This window comes from Pseudorca crassidens, chromosome 14 (genome assembly GCF_039906515.1).
Source record: "Pseudorca crassidens isolate mPseCra1 chromosome 14, mPseCra1.hap1, whole genome shotgun sequence".
Taxonomy (NCBI): domain Eukaryota; kingdom Metazoa; phylum Chordata; class Mammalia; order Artiodactyla; family Delphinidae; genus Pseudorca; species Pseudorca crassidens.
The window spans coordinates 42378168-42398688 of record NC_090309.1 but is presented as its reverse complement, the minus strand read 5'-3'; the positions used below and the strand labels follow the sequence as shown (position 1 = coordinate 42398688).

The window sequence follows — 20521 nt, the reverse complement described above, 5'->3', positions numbered from 1 at the left end:
CGCCATGGCTCACGGGCCCAGCCGCTCCGCGGCGTGTGGGATCTTCCCGGAGCGGGGCACGAACCCGTGTCCCCTGCATCGGCAGGCGGACTCTCAACCACTGCGCCACCAGGAAAACCCTCCTCGAAGTTTTAAACTCGGTAAATGTGCTCAGAGTCTACCCCCCCCCCCAAAGGGTTGTGCAACGAAAAGTACCAATAATTTATGCAAATATATGGCTGAAAGGTCCCGCTCTTCTACCTTTCCACTGTGTTGGTGCTAGTGTGGATGGTGTGGGCACGGGCGTGGGTGAGTGTGTAAAATCCAGTGTTTTCTTAAAGAAGGCGTTGAATTGACGCCAACAGGTCACCCTCCCCCGATGAGCGCGCTGTATTCTTCCCCTGGCGTGGCGGAGACTATTCTGTGAGCCCTCAGGCAGCCGGATATCACATATTCGAGGTTCTCAAAGTAAACGAAGAACCTGGCGCTTTTACCGAGTCCAAAATCCGCCCGAGAATTCCAGTACCAGAGTTCGGCGGCAAGAAAAGGTGACTGGAAGTTGCACCCCGTTTGTCTGGCACTTTCCACGGAGGCTAGTCTAATAAACGGGGGGTGGCGGGAAAGGCGAGAGCGAGGGAGGGAGGGAAACACCCTCCTCCTCTTTCAGCAAGTGCACCTCAACTTGAGATTTGGGTAGGTTTTTACCTGTATTTCTAAAAACCACCACCGCACTCCCTGCACCAACCACCCCACTGCCTCGACTTCCAAGAGAAGCAGCTACTGAGGCCAAAGAAAAGAGGGGAAGACGAAGGAGCGGGGGGGAAGAAAAATAAATAAATGAAAGCGCGCGCGAGCGAGAGGGGCCGGGGAGAGGAGGGAGCGAGGGAGCGCCCGGGACTCGCGACGGCGGCAGGTTCAATTAGCTAAACAAAGAAATCATGGCGGATTGTTTACATTTGGCAGCGCCCGGCCGAGCGACCGCCGGCCCCCAGCCGCCGCGGGCCCCGAGGAGTCGGCGAGCTGCCCCCGCGCCCCGGCCGGGTAAGTGACGCCGCCGCCCCGCGCGCCGCCCCCGCCGCCACCCCGCCCCGCCGCCCGCCGCCCCTCCCTCCTCCTCGGGCCCCCGGCACAGCTGGGCTCGGCTTAGATTTCGGCGACGCCGAGGCTCGCGTCCTCGGCTGCTGCTGCTGCGGCAACCGCGGGGAAGGGTTGCGGAGAGTTGGGGTGGGGGCAGCAGCGCCGTGTGCAGAGCAGGGCCCCTCCTCTTGTCAGTGGCCTGCCGGGGTCAGGCCCTCTCTGGTGGGGTGCGCTCCCCTCGCTCCGCCGCCTCCGCGCTGAGGAGAACCGAGGCGGAGCGCGCCGCAGCCCGGGAGGTGGGGCCCGGCCGTGACCCCGCGGGCTGCGCGGTGCTGAGGGCGGGGTGGCCGCTCAGAGCCCGGCCCCAGCCTTCCTGCCTCTGGTCCAGCGGTCTCCGACGTGTACTCACTCCCTCTCTCCTGCCCCCTTCCCCACGACCTTTCTCTCCCGCTGCCCCCGCCTTTCCTGCTCCCCTCGCTGCGTCCCTCAGGCTGGCCCTAAGGTTGAGAACCTGCGTCGGCGGTCACCTCCACAGGCTGACCTTGCCAAAGCCACCCACGTCTGTGAGAGCTCCAAAGGCTGAATCTTTTTCCTCATCCTTTTGGCCCCGGGGTTCGCTTTTTTCCATAGGGAGGAACTCTGTCGTTCCTACAGAGGCTTTTAGCGGTCTTTTAGCTGTCTTTGTGCTGAGGTTGGTACAGTGGTACCAGGAGGCTGGCTAATGACAGGGGCGGAAAACAAAGGCAACAAATAGGGGAAAAAACAGGGCAATGTCACCAACAACAGAGGGGGCTCTCTATTTTCCCAGCAAAGATGGTTTCCTTTGCGGGAATCTTTCAAGCATCGTTGGCATGAAAGTGACATATTTCCTTTGTAGAGAGAAAAACAAATCCTAGGTCCTTTAAATTAATCTCAATTTTTCCTGCCATGAAACTTTTTTTTTATGTTTAGCATTTAGTAGTTTGTTTTTTTTGTCTTGCTTCCCCTTTCCAGAACCTCAGTTAATATATCTTATCTGTCTGTGTCCTGTTTGGGGGAAAATCACAGCCAGGACTGTATGTCAGAGCAGGATTAGAGTTGGTGGCGTTTAAGTAGCCTTGCCACAGGGTTGGCTGGGGACCAGGGCAACAGGACCAAACTCAGTGGCACCTCTTGCATATGTTCGAGTCTCTGACATCACGTGGCCAACAGGTTGCTAATGGACATTGTAATTTGTAGTTCAGTGAACTGCTTTATCACCTGAGAAAGAAAATGCTACTATTTAAAAAGACACTTGTATTATCATGGCAATTATTATATCTTTTCTATACAAATATGATTCAAGTGAATGAATTTTTGATTCATAATTTTTATTATACCCTCTCAAAGGCCCATCTGGAATAAGATATGCTCCTGTTTTCCTCCCCTTCCCCTTAAAAGTAGCAAACACTGGGTAATTGAGTCTCAATTATTAGATTGAACCAAATTATATCTATTTTTGCTTAGTAATTACCAAAGCAATGTTCTATCCAGCCCACTACATCTTTTTTTTTCTTTTTTTTCCACTACATCTTTAATAAAGCAAAACTTACTTTGTAATTATTATTTGGTAGGTGTAGCCCTACACCTTGCCATCTCACTCTTCAGTTCTTTTTTGACCCATTGACATTTCAAAAACTAAGATTTACTCACAGAGCAGGATAGGAATGGGAGTGGGTGGCAAGCCTTAGCTAACTCAGGAACCCAGAACTTCCTGGAGTCAGAAGCTCCCACTGAAGATTGTACATGTCTGTTTTCATGGTTGTGTGGACTTTATTTAAAAAAAAAAGTTGGTACTTCCACAAAGAGCTTCCACCCAGACACTTAACTCACCAGTTAGCATGAGATTCCATTACTCAGTAACCCAGAGCACATTCTCATAAATGGATTTTGTGTTGACTCCCTGCCCATACCAGGTCAGAGATCAGAATCATGGAAGGAAGTGAATTGGCCTCCAAAGTGACTTTAACAGAAGCAGAAAGATCAGTCTTTGGGTTATAGATCTTGCTGACCCATTAAGGGTCAGTAAATTAGTAGACGGCACTTGAGTTGACACTTCTGATCCCAACTTAATGGGTTGATTAACTGATGGCTGCTATCTTCATTATGGGCTATTAGCACATTGTTAAACCTGAACTTAGCATAAGAAATTGTTTTTATGTTTACTCTTTGGTTCCCAAGGTTAATCAATATTCATCATGGCCTTAAAAATTTTTTTAACTAAAGAGGTTAGTTAAATAAACCCTTTTGTAGAGAAAAGGAAACTCAATATTATAACTGTATATGACTTTGGGATGCAAAATCTTATCTGACAATATACAAAAATATTCAATTAGAAACACCATCTCCAAAGGGAGAAATACATATAAGCATTAAAGATTTAAAATTGACATCCTTCTCATTTGTAGCTGGCCCTCTTATTCTTCTGTGTGCATTTGAATGACTGTCAAGTTTAACGATATTTAGATTTTCAATGATGGTTTGTGTAAATTGCTGGCTAGGAATAAATAGCTCTTTGTAGTCAATGCCTAAGCCTAGACTTTGCCTTCCAGGGAGTGTGAATCTTAGGCCCCAACGAGGCACACATTTGTGATCAACATACGTTAGAAATCAATCTTTATAAGGTATTATTAAATCCTTGGCATGTTTCCTCTTTCCTGGCCTTCCTGAAATTTGTAGAACATTCCAAGGTAGTTGGATTCCTGGTGGAATGAGTATCATCAGTGATTACTCTTTTCATCTCACCATTTGTTAATCAATATGTCAATAATGCTGGGAAAACTGCTTTAAGCACTTGCAAAATTTATACTCCTAATCATGCAATAGATCAGGAGTTGTATAGATTGTTTGCTTCCTATAGAACTTCATTCAAAGCTGAGTCTGTTCTGTCAGCTAGATCACAGAAGGAGCAGTAATTTCCAGTAGAGGTTTTTGAATTGATCAGTTGGTAAGCATTTATTAAAATGAAAGCAAAACCAAAAATATAATCAAAAACAAGAAGTATTCTACAGAAAAGTATAGGAGAATTAGGACATTTTTATCTCTCTAAAATCGAGGCTAAGAAGGGTGTCAAGGAGGCCTGCAAGTTTCAAAAACAAAGGATTGGTTCCCAGAATGAGAGGCCACTGAATTTGGCAAAGAGGAGGTCATTGATGACCTTGGGGTGGGTAGTGTTGATTGAGGGGTTAAGGTGAGAGGCAAGATTGTTGGGGGGCAAAGAGGAATAAGATGGTGAGAAAGTTATAGTAGATAATTTTAAAGAAGAATGTTTTGGGATTATGTTCTTGAAAGGCACTATCACTGGCAAATCCTCAGTTCACAGGACCGAGTCTAAGATAATAGGATCTTAGTAGAAACAAAATTAAAACAGCATTACGTATGTTAAAAACTCCACAGCAAATAAAAGCTGTGTGAGGCACCTGCCTTCAAAACTAGCCACATTTGTCAGCATTAAAAGTCGGTACCAACAGGTAATCCTCTTGAATCATCTTCTTGAGCCGTTTGGTGACACATGGCTGCAGGATTGTGATCAGCCCAGGCAGACGGTCCCCAAGCTCTAGGGTACACAGATTATTTTGGGCTTTAAAGTGTTTGAGCCCATTCTTACTTGAAATTCAATGTCTTGTGCACTTGCTTTCTCCCTTATTTCATTTCCTTAAGCCCTGCCAAAATGCTTTTGTAACCATACAGCCTTTCTACAAATTATCTTGGTATTTAGGGGAAGTTTTTTGGTTGTTGTTTGTTTTTGAGGTGTGTGCATCTGGCGTCATATCTGCAGAGTCAGAGGATGTGCTGTGAGCAGATCTTTCTCTGCAACACCAGACTACACTGCCTACCAGAGAGAACAGCAGCATTTATTGTCCTGTCCTGCCACTTAAGAAATTGAACTGAATCTATAATGCAGGCTTTAAACTTGTAATGCATACATATAAAATGAGTTCTTTAAAATGTGTTTGGCAAGAACTTATTATGAATGGTGTATTGTGAGAAAGGCAAAACATTTGGCCTTATTAGGTGACAATCCGCAAATATTTTTTTTTTTAAAGAATAAGAATTTGATTTCATTAAGGTGGCTTTGAGGTATGCTATGTGCTTGGAGCAGGACTGGGGGGTCAGCAGGGGCTGCTATGAGTCAGAGGCTGTGGAAGACAAAGTGGAGCAGCTGAAAAGATCTCCAGTCCACCTCAGAGGAAACAGCAATATAAACAACCAAGGCCACAGAACAAGGCTAACCCAGATCTGTGGAAGAAGCAGCAGCTTTCAGATGCATATAGCAAAGAGTTCTGTGCCAGTTAGGAAAGCTGGTGGAAGCAAAATTTTGAGATGTGAGAGGCTTACAGTTCTTCCTTAAGAGGCTGAGGCCCTAGCCTTATTACAGCTGGGCTCCAGTAGTACCAGCATACAAGCCAGGAAGCAGGCAGAAGATGAGTCAGAAAGATAGGCTCCATGTGAAGGAGGTTAGGTGGAGGTGTGGCTATTTCCCCAGAACTCTTTGTACAGGGGCAGCAGACCCAACCCTCTTGCCAAATCCAGCTCACCAGCGGGTTATAGAGTTTTAAATATTCTATTGTGTCCCTATTGTGCATGTTAGGTGGGGAGGGTCGAGGATTGAGTGTGGCTGCAAAGATTGCATGGACAGGGTAGGGAAAAAAACAGGGTCTGAGAAAGATGGAGTAACCCAATGAGACTGTAGGATTAGAATATAATGAAACATTCAGAACATAATATACCAGAGGTGCAGAGTTTGAAAGCGAAAACCATAGGCTCCAATAAAACTGTGTCCAGGAGTATATATTTCCAACAACGCACTGGAAGTCACTTTAACTAGCTCTGAATTAATGTGTCAAAATTCTTGTATCAAGCCCTTGTGTGTTGCCACAACTCAATGAAAATTTTAAATTCAAAGAATATATTCATACAACAGATTTATCCTAGAGCCATCCTTTCCGAATGAAAGCTTCTAAACATAGCCCAGGTGAAACTGAGCACCAGAAAGACACCGTGAGTTTGACAATGGCATTTTGTTATTTATTGCCATAGTTTCCTCTATACCAATGCATTTGGAAAATTGTATCTTCTTGAGGGCATCACGTATGATTTAACAGAACTGATTAAGGGACAACTCCCTGGCTAAAACAAAATAAAACACAACAAATATCAAACATGCTTCTCACGCTCGTAATTAGCTGAAGAATGATGTTGCATATATACAAGAGGCTCTGTGGATCGCTACGAATATCGTCCAATCAAGAACACACACAGGACTCAACATATTGAACATTTAGACCAACATATCCTGAAAACTCAGTCTTCTGTTTCATTTCACTTTTTACGACTGCCTCAAGTTTTTGTAGTCTGTAACTTAAGGACAATGTATTCGTTTTCTATCGCTGTTATAAAAAATTACTACAAACTTCATGGCCTAAGACAACACAGATTTATCATCTTTATAGTTCTGTAGGTCAGAACTCTGACAGAGGTCTCACTGGGCTAAAATCAAGGTGTCAGCATGGTTGCATTCCTTACTAAGGACTCTGGGGGAAAATCCATATCCTTGCCTTTTCCAGCTTCTAGGGGCCACTCACATTCCCTGGATCATGACCCCCTTCCTCCATCTTCAAAGCCAGAGATATTGCATCTTCCCGACCATTCTTCCACAGTCACATCCCCCTCTAATCACACCTGGGCACAGTTCTCTGCTTTTAAGGATCTATGTGATTTGATTGGGCACACCTGTCTCACAGCCTTTAATTAACCTTAATGGCATTTACAAAGTCCCTTTTGCCATAGAAGGTATGGCATTCACAGGTTCCAAGGATCAGGATGTGGACATCTTTGGGGGGCCATTATTCTGCCTTTTTTTTTTTTCGGTACGCGGGCCTCTCACTGTTGTGGCCTCTCCCGTTGCGGAGCACAGGCTCCAGACGCGCAGGCTCAGCGGCCATGGCTCACGGGCCTAGTCGCTCCACGGCATGTGGGATCTTCCCAGACCCGGGCACGAACCCGCGTCCCTTGCATCGGCAGGCGGACTCCCAACCACTGCGCCACCAGGGAAGCCCTATTCTGCCTTATTTTAAATTCTACTCTTCTTTCTAACTGTTAATTTAGATTCCTCTAGAAGCAGATGCTAAGGCAGGGATCCCAGTGCCACAAGTTTATATGGGAGTGATACCAAGAAATGCTGATAAGGGAGTGAGGAAAGGAGATAAGGGATTAAAAAAAGACAAGAGATGGTGTGTTATTAAGCAAGTTGCCACTGGGAAATTGAAGTTTAATCCCACTGGGGTAATTCTGAGGGATAGTGTAGGACTCAGAGTCACTCTAATGGAGGGGTGAGTTATACTTAATCAGCAGCTTTATCCTCCAAATCCCTGTCTTTATTGGTTCAGGCTGCTTCTAAGGGCATTATCTCTCTGGCACTTCTGGCTTGTCCCGCACTTGGGCCAAGTATATTCCCCCATCCAGGCTGAAGACCTGAAGCAGACTTCACAGGTGTTCCCAGCAAGCAGGCTTCGGTGTGAAGAAGTGAGTGCCAGGAGTTTATGGGTGGGGCTTCCGCGGGTACCTCCCAGATTTAATCTATCACCAAGTTCTACTTTTTATTATTCCTCCTTAATTTCTCTGACACTTTCCTCTTTCTATTGCTACGATTCAGATCATTTCTCTAAATCACTCTACTAGTTCGTTCTTTCCACCTCAAGTTTTCTTCCACCCCAACCTGTGCTGTATATATGGCTTCAAAGTTTGTCTTCCTGAAAACATGGCTTTTATTGTGTTACTTAGATAAGCAAGTAAGCAAAAGTCTTCATCGATTTCCCATTACCTATAGGAAAATTTTAAATGAAAAATCCTCAGTCTAGCCTTCAGGTACTTCCATTTTGGCCCTATATTAACTTATCTTTGTCAAGTATTATACTTACATCAATGAATGTTTATCAAATGTACCCTGTCCCTGGAGAGTTGGAGAACTAGCCTAATTTACCTGTGTTTTGGCTTTGTCCATAGTCCTTAATCCTTGGGATCCAAGCCTGCATGATATGAAACTTTTTGCCTGACCCAGGTCAAACACTCTTGTCTCATCACTCTCCGTACTTGCCTCATTACTATTTGGGGACACATCTTATGCGTTCCTTTCTTCATGTTCTTGGTCGTAGAGTTTCTTTTTCTGGGCTAATGATCTAATCCCTGCCCATCCTTCAAGGTTCAGATGAAACCCTTCCTCTCTCTATTTAAGCCTTCTATTAGCCTAACCCAGCTGGAAGTGAGGAATCTCTCTTCTCTGAACTCCTTAAAGCTAATATTTTAGCGTTTATTATTTTTGCCCATAATTTTAGCTATCTTTTCATAGAATAGAAGTTTAATCTTCTCAGACAGGTTCATGGGCACTTAAAGATAACAGGACATCATATACGTTTGCCTCTCAAATCCTAGAATATTGGGGTTATTGTATGTACTCTTTAGCTATTTGTTGATATATGTGTTAAACATAAATCTTTTTTGGGGGAAAATCTGAGTAGCTTATTTTGACCAAAGTGAAAACTAATAAAAGGGGGAAAATCAGTATTTTAGTGACGTTCTACTGCTGTGCTACAAAGCAATTCATTACTTCAGTTGAATGATAAACGAACCTAATTCTTTCTTACTTCAAGCAAGCAAATTTTTAAAAAAATTAAAGATACTGGAAAGTTTGAAACGAAGTTACCTTAAAAGTACAGACTAGAAGTTTGGATGGTTTCCTTCTCTTCTTAACCTAGCCCAAGGAGATGGGGTGAGAATTACAAAGAATCTTTTCCTTTTTGAAAACTGAAGTACAGTTAAAAAGTGTTGGAACTTTTTCATTTAAAATTTTCAAACTTAAAAACTAATTTAAAAAGAACTTTGGATATGACTGCGCTTGCAAGGCAAAACGTCGAGTCCAATGGATGCTGGATTTTCTATTTTTCATTGAAAAAGGAGTCCCTGTTTTCGTTTGATCTCAGGAGTCAAGGAGGCGATTGCAAAAAGCTGGGAAACTTGGCTGATGATTCCTTAAGGTATCAGCAGAGCTTTTCTTCTGTGTACAGTTGTACACATCAAGGCCCGTGTTTCGTGTTGCCTTTTTAGTGTTGGAAATCATATTTCACAATGACTTCAATCTGGCTCTTTGGATCAAGAATGGCATCGCAGTATTGCCAACAGAAAGGAATAAAGGTAGCTGGCAGGGGACCATCCTTTGCTTATGTCAGACCTCATTAACACCAATCTATTGAGTTGATAATCAACGCATATTGCAAGTAACATTCTTTAGTAGCTCTCAGTCCTGGGAGTTGAAAAGTACAGATGCCTGGATCCCACGGGCAGAGATTCCAAGGTAATAGGTTTGGGCTGTGTTTTGGGCGTCAGCGTTCTGAAATGAGCACCAGTTGATGCTCATGAGTAGACAACACTGAGAATCACTGCTCTAGTCCCTGTCATCTTCTGCAGGCTGAGAAAACGTGGATATTGTGGACCGCAGAGTTTTTAGATAATTTAGAAATCATCTGCTCTCCTCTCTCAGAAAATTTAAGAGTTGAGCAAGCAGATCTGGCAGTATTAATAGGAATAACTAATACCCATAGAGCAGGAGTCAGAACGAAATTTCAGGTCTCCTGACTCCTAGGCCACAGTCCTTTCCTACTTACAGAGTGATCCAGCAGCATCACCTGAGAGCTTGCTACAAATGCAGAACCTCAGGCCATACCCATAACCTCCTGAATCAGTCTGCTTTTTTAACAACTTCCCCAGGTGATTGGTATTCATGTTCCTGAGAAGACTTCATCTTAGCCACTGCTTAACCAGCATCTTTGAGAGTCTGGAGTTTCATTTATTGATATTTCTATAGCCTCAACATTTAGCACAATACCTAGAACTTGGAAGATAACTATATTTGTTGAATTTTAGCTTTTTGCTGTAAAATGTGTTAGACATATACTTTTATTAAACAATTTATTCTTTGAATAAATGACCTTGATTATACTTTCTATGTACTGTTCAACATTTCGTCTTTATGAGCCTTTATTGAGTACCTGCTTTGTACTAGGCACTGTAACTAGAGAGGTAAGCGAGATACTTCCTAGGAACTCACCGTCTAGTTGGCGACAAGAGAGGGAGAATAAACAGATGTGATAATACTGGGTTAAGGGCCACGATGGAAATATTGTGGCATAAGAGCCTTCAGTGTGGCAACAGGGAGAAAGAACTTTGGGTCTGGGTTTTGGGGGGTAGTCTAGGATGGTCTTGAGGTTTTAAGAGCAAATGAAAGCAAAGTTGACTCTAGATAGTAATCTGGGGTCAGCCAGGTATTGGAGGTGTAGGGGTGCAGGCAGCACTGTTCAAAGGGCATGGAGGAGCCCACTTTAAGGCTCAAGGTACCTCTATCTTGTGTGTCAAAATAGAAAGAAAACTATACTTGGGAATGGCTGCTCTTGATAATCCAGTGGAGGGAAATGTAGTAGAACACTTACAGTGACTGGAGGTGGGGTGCAGGGAAGGGAAGAGGGTTCCTGTATTTCTTATCCACCTGGCTCTAGATGTTAAGGAAAATACTTAGAAAACCAGGGAACAGCCCAAACATTTTAAAATTAGGAAATATTAATTGCATGTTTCCTGGGGAGTCCATGACAGCCTAGAGGTTGGAGATCTTGTAACTGGGCTCTTTTGGGCCCAATTACAAGATCTCCAATGTTCAACATCAACAGTAAATCGCAGGCCTGTCCAATACCAGACAGAATCACCCAATTCCAGTACCTTCAAGGACCTTCCCTTTTCAAGTAAGACCTTTCCCTTTTCAAATAAGGTCGAGACCTGTGCCATCCAATGTAGTAACTACCAGTCACAAGTGGCTATTGAGTGCTTAAAATGTGGTTAGTCCAAATTGAGTTGGGTGGTGAGTGTGAAATACACACTGATTTTGAAGACTTATTACCAAAAACTTGTAATATCTCAATATTTTATATTGATTACATGTTGAAATGCTAATATTTTGGATACATTTGGGGTTAAAGAAAATATATTTTTAAAATAATTTCGCCTTTTAAAATGTAGCCACTAGAAAATTTAAAATTATGTATGACTCACATTATATTTCTGTGGGCAGAACTGGCTAGATTATTCCAACCTGAGGATGCCAGCAAATAATTATTTTTCTCTTCCACCGTGGTAAACACACTCCCAAGTCCATCTGTGGCTCCAGATGACTTGGGAGTGGTTTTACCTTTAAAGCTGTAGAGACACACCCTTTCAGTGGTAGTGACAAACTGCGGAAAAGTCAAATGAGTAACAAGCAACATTTTTCCTTTATTGAATATTTTTAAAATTTTCATTTTAGAATATCTTTTAAACATCACCGCAGTTATTTTTATTTCATGGCTATGCAGGTTTATGACTTGTCCAACTCTTTCCCTCTAATGCCTGAATAAAATACCATTGTCAAATATACCCTCTTTAAGCTGTGTTATTTGACATACACTAGGTAGGACAGAGCTTTAAGTCCTATTTTCACTTCAGTGCAGATGTGAAAGTTCCAGTTAATGAGAGCATTGTGTTAAGTGTTTGTGTTTTAAGAAAAAAAGGCTTCCTGAATCTGCCTTAAAGCTTTAGATCTTCTGTACAGGGAATAAAGTGACATGCTCAAATTAACTGCGGCCAGACAGATCCACGTGATAGGAATATAAATGTTTGAGTCTTGCTCAAATTAAGGTTCCTGGTATCAGGGAAAGCTCTTTCTCACTAGGCAAGTCAAAATCCCTGTGTCTCACTCTTCTACTGGGACATATAGTACAAGATTTGTATTGAACTCAACTATGAGATTTTATTCAGTATACTTATTTTAATACATTTAAAGAAACTTCTTCAGTGGTCTAAAACTTTCAGTCCACGTTTGTTTTCTCTGGCTTTTGAGAACTTCAAAAACCTTTCCATTCTTTAGCCAGTGGTTATGTAGTTAATTAGAAAGACTATGGGGGCTTCCCTGGTGGCGCAGTGGTTAAGAATCCACCTGCCAATGCAGGGGACACGGGTTTGAGCCCTGGTCCGGGAAGATCCCACATGCCATGGAGCAACTCAGCCCATGCGCCGCAACTACTGAGCCTGCACTCTAGAGCCCGCACGCCACAACTACTGAGCCCGTGTGCCACAACTACTGAAGCCCACGCGCTTAGAGCCCGTGCTCCACAAGAGAAGCCATCGCAATGAGAAGCCTGTGTGTTTGCTGCAACTAGAGAAAGCCCACGAGCAGCAGCGAAGACCCAACACGGCCAAAAATAAATAGATTAAAAATAAATAAATCAATAAATAAAAAGAAAGACTATGTAAAGAGGCTAGAATTTGAGTTTTGAAGTCAGCAGAAAGGTTTCCATGGCTTACTCTCTGGTGGTCAGAAGCAGGTCAATTCACCAAAAAACAACTTTCTAAGAAGCACTCATTCCTTGAGTTGTTATTTCTCCAAAAATAACCTCTCTGAAGGTCAATTCACCAAAAGCCACTTCCCCTATTGAGCAATTCATCAAATGACCAATTCACCAAATCATTGATTATCAATACTTTCCTCCTATTAAGCTTTCCTAAAGTTTATGTCAAATCCTGTTGTATAAAGTGACTGCAGCAACTCTGGGGATATTTTAAAGTTTTAGTTTTAGTTTAGTTTGGTTTGAATTCTTTTTAGTTTTCATTTTTGCTGCAGCCATTTTATGTTAACTAGTTGATAGGCACTGACTAAAATTTAGTGTGCTGCAGGTTTCCTCAGAGTATTGATCTCTGACTTTTGGAATTATAATAACTGTATTTCAAGTCACAGTGTTGTGCTTGTCTTAAAATCAAGGACTTTTATAAATCATAAGGACAAGGTAAGTTTCTGTCATATTTAATCTGGCCCATGCTCTTTTGTATTTTTTTGACTCATAGATTTACTAACTGGATAAATCAAATGGATTACATGAAATATATCCTAAGCATTTAAAAAGTGTCCAAAATGTGAAACATACAGGAAATGACAGCTTATTTGGGCCAATGAATGTGCTGCAGAGCTGCTGGGCTTAAATGGCTAGGGCAGAATAAAATTTTAAAAAACTAAAATTAAGACTAAATATTAAACTAAAAATTTAAAATATCATTTAGGGCTGTTAAACTAGCCTATGCAACTCAATTTGCTAGACATTTTTTTAAAATGCAGAAAGGTTATGCCTTCTGTCTCTTTGTTATGTTGACTTGGTACTAGTTTGTAGGAAGATTCGAGATGAAAGGCAATACCATTATTATAAGCAGTAGAAAAAAAGTAGGAATGCCCAGAAGGGATTTTATAACAGACCATGTGATTAGGACCTCAAATTTGACATACACTAATCACCAATACAAAGTGAATTCAAATTCCTAAAAAATGTTGCCATGACAACAAAATTAAAATAATCAACTTTAAAAATAATCTTCAAAGCTTTAATGACTATGGATAATATAAATTGCTGTAAAAGTAAAAGTTTAAAGAAACAAGTTCTTGGTAAATTCAGCAAATTGGCCCTTCTTCAAATTCATCATTTGGTAAATGGCCATTTGGTGAATGGGATCTGCGGCAAATTGCCCTAAAAGAATATGATTTAGGGCAAGTTAGTCACTCTTCTAAATCTCACTTGCTTTATTTACTCTGTGAATGGGGATGATAAAGATGAGTCCCTCTTAGGGATTTGTGAGGATTAAATAAGATAACATGTGTTACCCTACACTTAGCTTAATAAATGTTACTTCCTTTCCCTTGGAATGAAGCTCTACCTATGGCTGAGCCACTAATCATCTGGACCAAATCATGTCAATTTTCTGGGCCTTAGCTTTCTTAACTTTAAAGTGAAGGGATTTGACCAAATTATCTCTAAGATCCCCTTTCATCCTAAGCATTTTATGGTGTTAAAAACAAACTTTGGCCTGCTGAATCAAGACCTGTTTAGATTCCACCACTTCTGAGGCCTGGGTTCTAGGTAAGGACAGTATTCAGGGATTAGGTAGCTGAGTCACTGGTGCTAATTTTGACGAGCCTTTCTGGGTTGTTGCTAGGACCCTGAATATTTTGCAGTCCCAAGAATCCCATGGCGATGTGCTCTTCAACAACCCTGAAGGAAAACAAGTTTTGTTCTATCTCAGCCCTGGACTGAGGAGGGGTGGAAGGAAGGAGCTGACTACATGGGTATCTCTGGGTGACCCTTGGCTTCAAAGAGATATCTGAGTATCAGTTCAGCTCTAAGAGGCCCTCGTCACTGATGTACCTAGGGTATGGAGGGTTTGCTAGGGGAGCCTGAAAGCTGACTGGATACCTACTGACATGTATAGTAACTGTGAGAGACCTGTTGGTTTCTGTCCCTTTCCATTCTGCTCCGGGCTTTTTGTTACTTAGTACTGTGCATTTGTTTGCTATCCTAAAAATAGTCTCTTTTATCAAAATGAGATAAGCATACACTTGACTGTATTACAACATCTGAACATTTCTGTGCATAGCCAGTCTTTATCCTGGCTGGAGCACATCATACTTGTGAATTCAAATTAGTTAGAATAATAAATTAAAACTTTTTTAGAGCAGACCAACAAGCTTCCATTGAAAATAGCTACTGCTCAATTTAAAATGCTATAGAAAAACTCGTCTTTCTCCTTGGTATTTTACAAAGTTAGAGGTTTTCCCCAAACACAGCAAAGTTTCCAAACGTACTGATTGTGTATCCCGTCTATGCTACATCCAACTGCATTTCCCTCCATGATTTTAAGTCTATCTTTAAGACTTTTAAACAAAGTTCAAAGCACACACTTTCTTTACATTTCCGTCCATATAACGCAGCACAAATCGCACTGTATTTACTCAGGGGAAAAAGAAACAGACATCTCCATGCTCTAGGAACCACTGACAGAACATATTGCAATCTTTTCATTAAGTTCACACAAAAATGAGGATTTAATGCATGGGCAAAACAGCCCATCCCTAGAGGTTCCATTGCCCATAATCCCACCTTGAAAATAGCTCCATATTAATTGTTGCAGCCATGTGGACACGGAGTTTTACTGCTTGGCACTCCCACTGCACAGATAACTAACTGCAGTCATGAAAACCTTTGTTTTTCAATTGCTAACACATCCTTGTTCAAGCAAATATTTCATGTTTGTTTAAACCCAGCAAATTCATATGGAGCAAGCTAAACATGTATTTTCCTGTATGCCTTTACTGTATTTTGATCTTAACTGTATGACTTTTAGAATATTTGAAAGGACATAGAGTTGCAAGTATATACACGTACATAAATATATATATGCACTCTGCTTTAAAATTTAACATGTGAAAATTCATATATCCGAAACTGACAAATTGCAAATCAGCCATCCACATTAGCAAAGAACCAGCTGAAGCTTCCTTTACGTAACCATATCCCTAGTTAATTTAAAATACGATTCGATTTATAAGTGTTTTATTTTCACTTCACTTCTTGGATGCGTTTATTGTTTAAAGTGAGGTGCACCTGGATGAAATGAACATTTATAAATTCTGACTTACCTTTCCCATTTCGATGCCTCAGGTTGTTAACTGTTGAAGTCTTTAAAATTATGTAGTTCAGCCTTTTAATAAACCCAGAATAAGCGAGTTCCTCAAATAACCATTGGGACATATATTACACCCATTTCTTTAAGACAAGGAAAACAGAATTTCCTATATAGTAAATTCCTCACTACTCCAAACTCCACCTTACAAATAAGAAGAGCCCAGTCATTTCAGAGGACTGGGCACCGTTTGCAACTCTGGCATGGTAGAAGATCCAGGCACATTAACAGCCAGTAGGAGTAACATGCCAGTTTTGAATTGTTCACTGTTTTTATTATTTTTATGTCACTGTTCTAGGTTTCAGATGAACAGGAGCCTCCTATTGCTTTTATAGCAGGATATTAAATTGCAGCCTCTGGCAGGCAGCACCTGCCCTCTTCCTGACATACTGTCTAGTCAGTCATTGGCCATGTGATACTCTAATGTAATGTATATTTTGTGTTTTGCTCTACATGGGGATTTAAACATTGTGGAACACAATCTCTCCCTGAAGGTATGCAACCCATGGTGTCAGGTCTTGATTAAGTTCCACACAACTAAAATTTAGTGTCCATGGAAGGTCCTGTCTTCCACAGGGTGTTTTGAGTGGTGAATGAACAAAATCTTATAAGCATCTTAGACAAATGTATATACTCTCATTCCCTTTGGTTGGAAATTCCCTGAAAGCTCTTTCACCCTAGCAATCCAGTATATTGACCACACAGTATGATATGTTTAACACTACTGTAGAGAGAATTAATCATGTATATGTGCACGGATCCCTTGTCTGTACTCTATAAGGGGATCAGGGTAGTCTCCTCTACATTTGAAATGAGGAGGATTTGAAATAATTAATAACCACTGGTTATACTATGCACCTTTATGATTTATCTTTGAATATTCAATCAGATTTTAAAAAACTGGAGTAAACAAGTAGGGAAGTTTTAAAAAATTTCAGTTTCTGAATTTCAATTCAGAACAATGTTTAAGTTTGTTATTAAAATAAAAGGCACATCTTTAATGTCCTTAGTTTTGGTATCAGCAGTGTCTGAAGTTCAATTTTATGGCATCTTGCTTAAAGGTCCATCTTCCAGAGTTGCCTAGCTGAGCTTACAACTTATTACTCAGTCAAAAATGGCAATTAAATCTGTTACTATACAACTGTGGAACTATGGATGGCTTCTTGAAATATGATATATTTAACATTTATCTCATTTATTTATTCAAGTACAAAAACATAAAATCATAGGATTAGAAAAGATCTTAAAGTTCTCCAGCCTAACCACCAACTGATACTTAAATTACCTCTAAAACATTCTTGCCAAACCATTTTCGTAGGTGTACCTCAATTGCATTGAGTCATCCCAAGACTGGTCTTCTATCCCGTGCACTGAACAATGCCTTCCCCACCCCTCAACCTCAGAGTACTGCTCAACACACTTAAGAGGGAGTTGAGGCATCTTCTGAACCAAGGAAGAGGTCACAACTGACTTTTTTTTTACCTTTTTTTTTTAATGTCTTTATTGAATTTGTTAGAATATTGTTTCTGTTCTATGTTTTGGTTTTTTGCCTGTGAGGCATGTGGGATCTTAGCTCCCCGACCAGGGATCGAACCTGCACCCCCTGCAATGGAAGGCGAAGTCTCAACCACTGGACCACCAGGGAAGTCCCACAACTGACTCTTAATTGAGGGTGTGTCACTGAATTTTAAGTTTTAAGTCCCTGAGGTGCCCTTAGCACTTGGGCTTTTGTTTCTGACTCCTTCAGAGTTTATGGCAAATAAGATTCAGGTACCCAAGTCAATAATTGAAATTTGAAATGGCCTAAGAGGCAGTGGTGTGGTGAAATGGACTACGACTAGCAATTATGCTTCAGCTGTTAAGTGGCACTCTGAGTTAAGTGATATCCCTCTGGTAGCTTGAAATCAGTCTTGGTGGGAGTATTTACATCACAGAAATTGGCAAGTGGTTTAAATCGTCATCATAAGATGTTCCTAACTGAATATGAAAGAAGACAATAGGTGAAATGCATTCCAGACCCTACCTGAAAGAAACCAAATATACTAAGAAATTTTGGCATTTCAAAATAATTATGGTAGTGTAGATAACTGTGGAAAAATGAAATATAGACCCTTGAGCTAGAGATTATTATAAAAGCATCCTTTCTATCAAATGACTTACTCTTTTTGAGGTCAATTCTTTAACATTTGGGGGGAAACTTGAAAATTTACTTATGTGACTTGCAGAAAACCACGATTCTTTGCAAATATTCTATATGATGGATAGTTTTGGATAATCTGCATAGTTTTGGATAACTGATCCACAAACTGAAAGTCTCTGAGTTGACTTGCAGAAGCATTATACAAAGTAATGATAACCATTTTTTAAAGATCTGTGATTACGTATGGATGTGATAATCTGTAAGCAGCACTATCAGATAAATAATACATATTTAAAAAATTTCTGTAATTACATGTTTACCCGATAGGCCAGAATGACTCTGTCCCAAGGAGCTGTTACAGACTGAGTAAATAATACATGTTTTAAAGTCCATAATTACATATGTAAACGATAGACTATCGAGTAAATAATGCACATTTTAAAAAGTCCATAATTACATATTTACATGATAGTCTGTAAATTCTGTAATTACTTATTTACACAATAGACCATAACAGCTGTTACAGTCTATTATGTTAACTCTCATAGAATTATATTATGGATTTTTAAAAACACCATAAAGAACCTAAGGAATGGAATGATAGGAATGAAATAAAATATGAACTTCGTATTTACTATAGCCCTTTCACAAGAGGACCATTTCAAGTTTAAACTATCTCAAGGTAAAACTCATGACTGATACTTTATTGATAACAACTGATCTAAAACTTATTTGCAAAAATATAAAGTAAGGAATCACAAGCAAGGAATAACTGGGTGGTGTGATATTAAGCTAGGTTTTTCACCATCTCCATGGATAAAATTTATTCTTGGTGGCATAAATAAGACACTGTATGTAACTTTTATGTTTCCTAGACTTCTCATAAAATTACAGTGAAGCAAAATCATTAGAATTGTATTTTTGTTCTTTACTTATTCTTAAAGCACAGTAGAATATTCTAAAGTTTGTACATACTAATAACATGTTTGGGTGTGTGTGCATAGGTTGTAATAATGATGACATATGCATTTGTATGTTTTTCATGAGGATTATAATTGCTTTCTTATCTTTTAAGGGTCCTCCTGGGTTAAAGACTCATACGGTATATTTTATGTTTCAAGCTCTGAATTTATTCTAAAGTTAAATATAAGATCAATGCAACTGAATGAGACTTCTGTCCATAATTACTATTAAATAGCAAGGCTAAATGAAGCAAGTGAAAATCTGTTATTTAGTGGTGTTGGGCCAATCATTCCTAGGAAAAAAACACAGTATGGGAGAAACCTTTGATCCTATTTGTTAGGTATTATTCCGTAAGATATTTGAAAGCTTGAAATAAGTGAGTGCTTGATTTTCCGAGGGATGTTGCACAAAAATAAATCTTCCCATTTTATAACATTTATTTTCACTTCATATTTGAGCTACAAACCCCTGACATTTCTTAGCAACACCCATGGACGAGTTATTTAAACAGCAACTCTCACATTTCTTTGAATGTGACTTTTGGTAAGAAATAATTTACATTAGGATCTAGTACGTACATATTTACAAAACTTTCACAAAACCACACATGCTCCTATAAAATGTTATGCATTCTGATATAATCTACTCCATGAATCATATTTAATTTTGTAAAAATGCTGTGACTCACCAAATTGACTTCATGATCCGTAAATGGGTCACGACCTGAAATTTGAAAACATTGATTTAGACAGTGCTTTTTATTGCTGGGCATACAGGGCTTCCTTATTTTATAATAGGTTGATAAAATCTGTAGATTTGGAATGAAGCATTCTATTGGTGGATCATACTTGTGTAGTCTACGATTATTTATGAGTGTAGAAATATAAAGATATAAAGCTTTCTCATTGATGTTTCTGGTGTTAAAGGTCTTGAAATAGACAATACTAGGGTGCATTATTCAAGATTTTTGTTACTATTGAAACTGTAGAAATTATTTAATGGGAGCTGTGCAGAGTGATACATCATATTTATAACTGAGGATGTCCTGCTTGCAGAAGGGATTCATTTCATGGACATTGTTGATGTTCCAGTGCAGATTTGGAAGCAGAAAAAAAAAAAAAAGAGAAAATACAAACACAAAAATGACAAATAATCAGAGAGAGATTTTTCCTCTTCTTTTTACAGTAAGAAAGTCCTTGAATAATGAAATTTCACAGTGTATTGAGCAAATTTTAATGAGTGAGTTAATTTGAAATTAGGATCCCAGATGAAAACATCACCACTGTTAACTTGTAGGGAAAATCAAATATTTAGAAAATTATTATTGTTATACTCTGCTTTCCGTTATACATCAATGTTCGCTAAAATATGGTATGCTAAGATTTCGTTGTGGGAGACAGAGTAGAAGAAAAGTTTTCAAGACGAAGCCATGCTTGGTGTAACCACTATGGAGAACAGTATGCAGGTTCCTTAAGAAAACTAAAAATAGAACTAGCATATGACGCAGCAATCCCACTCCTGGGCATATACCCGGAGAAAACTGTAATTTGCAAAGATACATGCACCCCAATGTTCATTGCAGCACTATTTACAATAGCCAGGACATGGAAGCAACCTAAATGTCCATCAACAGAGGAATGGATAATGAAGATGTGGTACATATATACAGTGGAATATTAGCCATAAAAAAGAACAATATATTGCCATTTGCAGCAACATGGATGGGCCTAGAGATTGTCATACTGAGTGAAGTAAGTCAGACAC

The 20521-nt window shown here is 40.1% G+C and overlaps 1 long non-coding RNA gene across 3 annotated transcripts in view; it reads left to right on the top strand.

Annotated features, from left to right (window-relative positions):
- The first annotated feature begins 798 nt into the window (after positions 1-798).
- Positions 799-20521, top strand: part of LOC137205657 (uncharacterized) — a 587325-nt gene continuing 567602 nt past the window's right edge. For all 3 annotated transcript variants that reach the window (XR_010934242.1, XR_010934241.1, XR_010934240.1), the window contains exon 1: positions 799-1020. This is a non-coding gene — a long non-coding RNA (uncharacterized lncRNA). The remainder of the gene's footprint in view (positions 1021-20521) is intronic.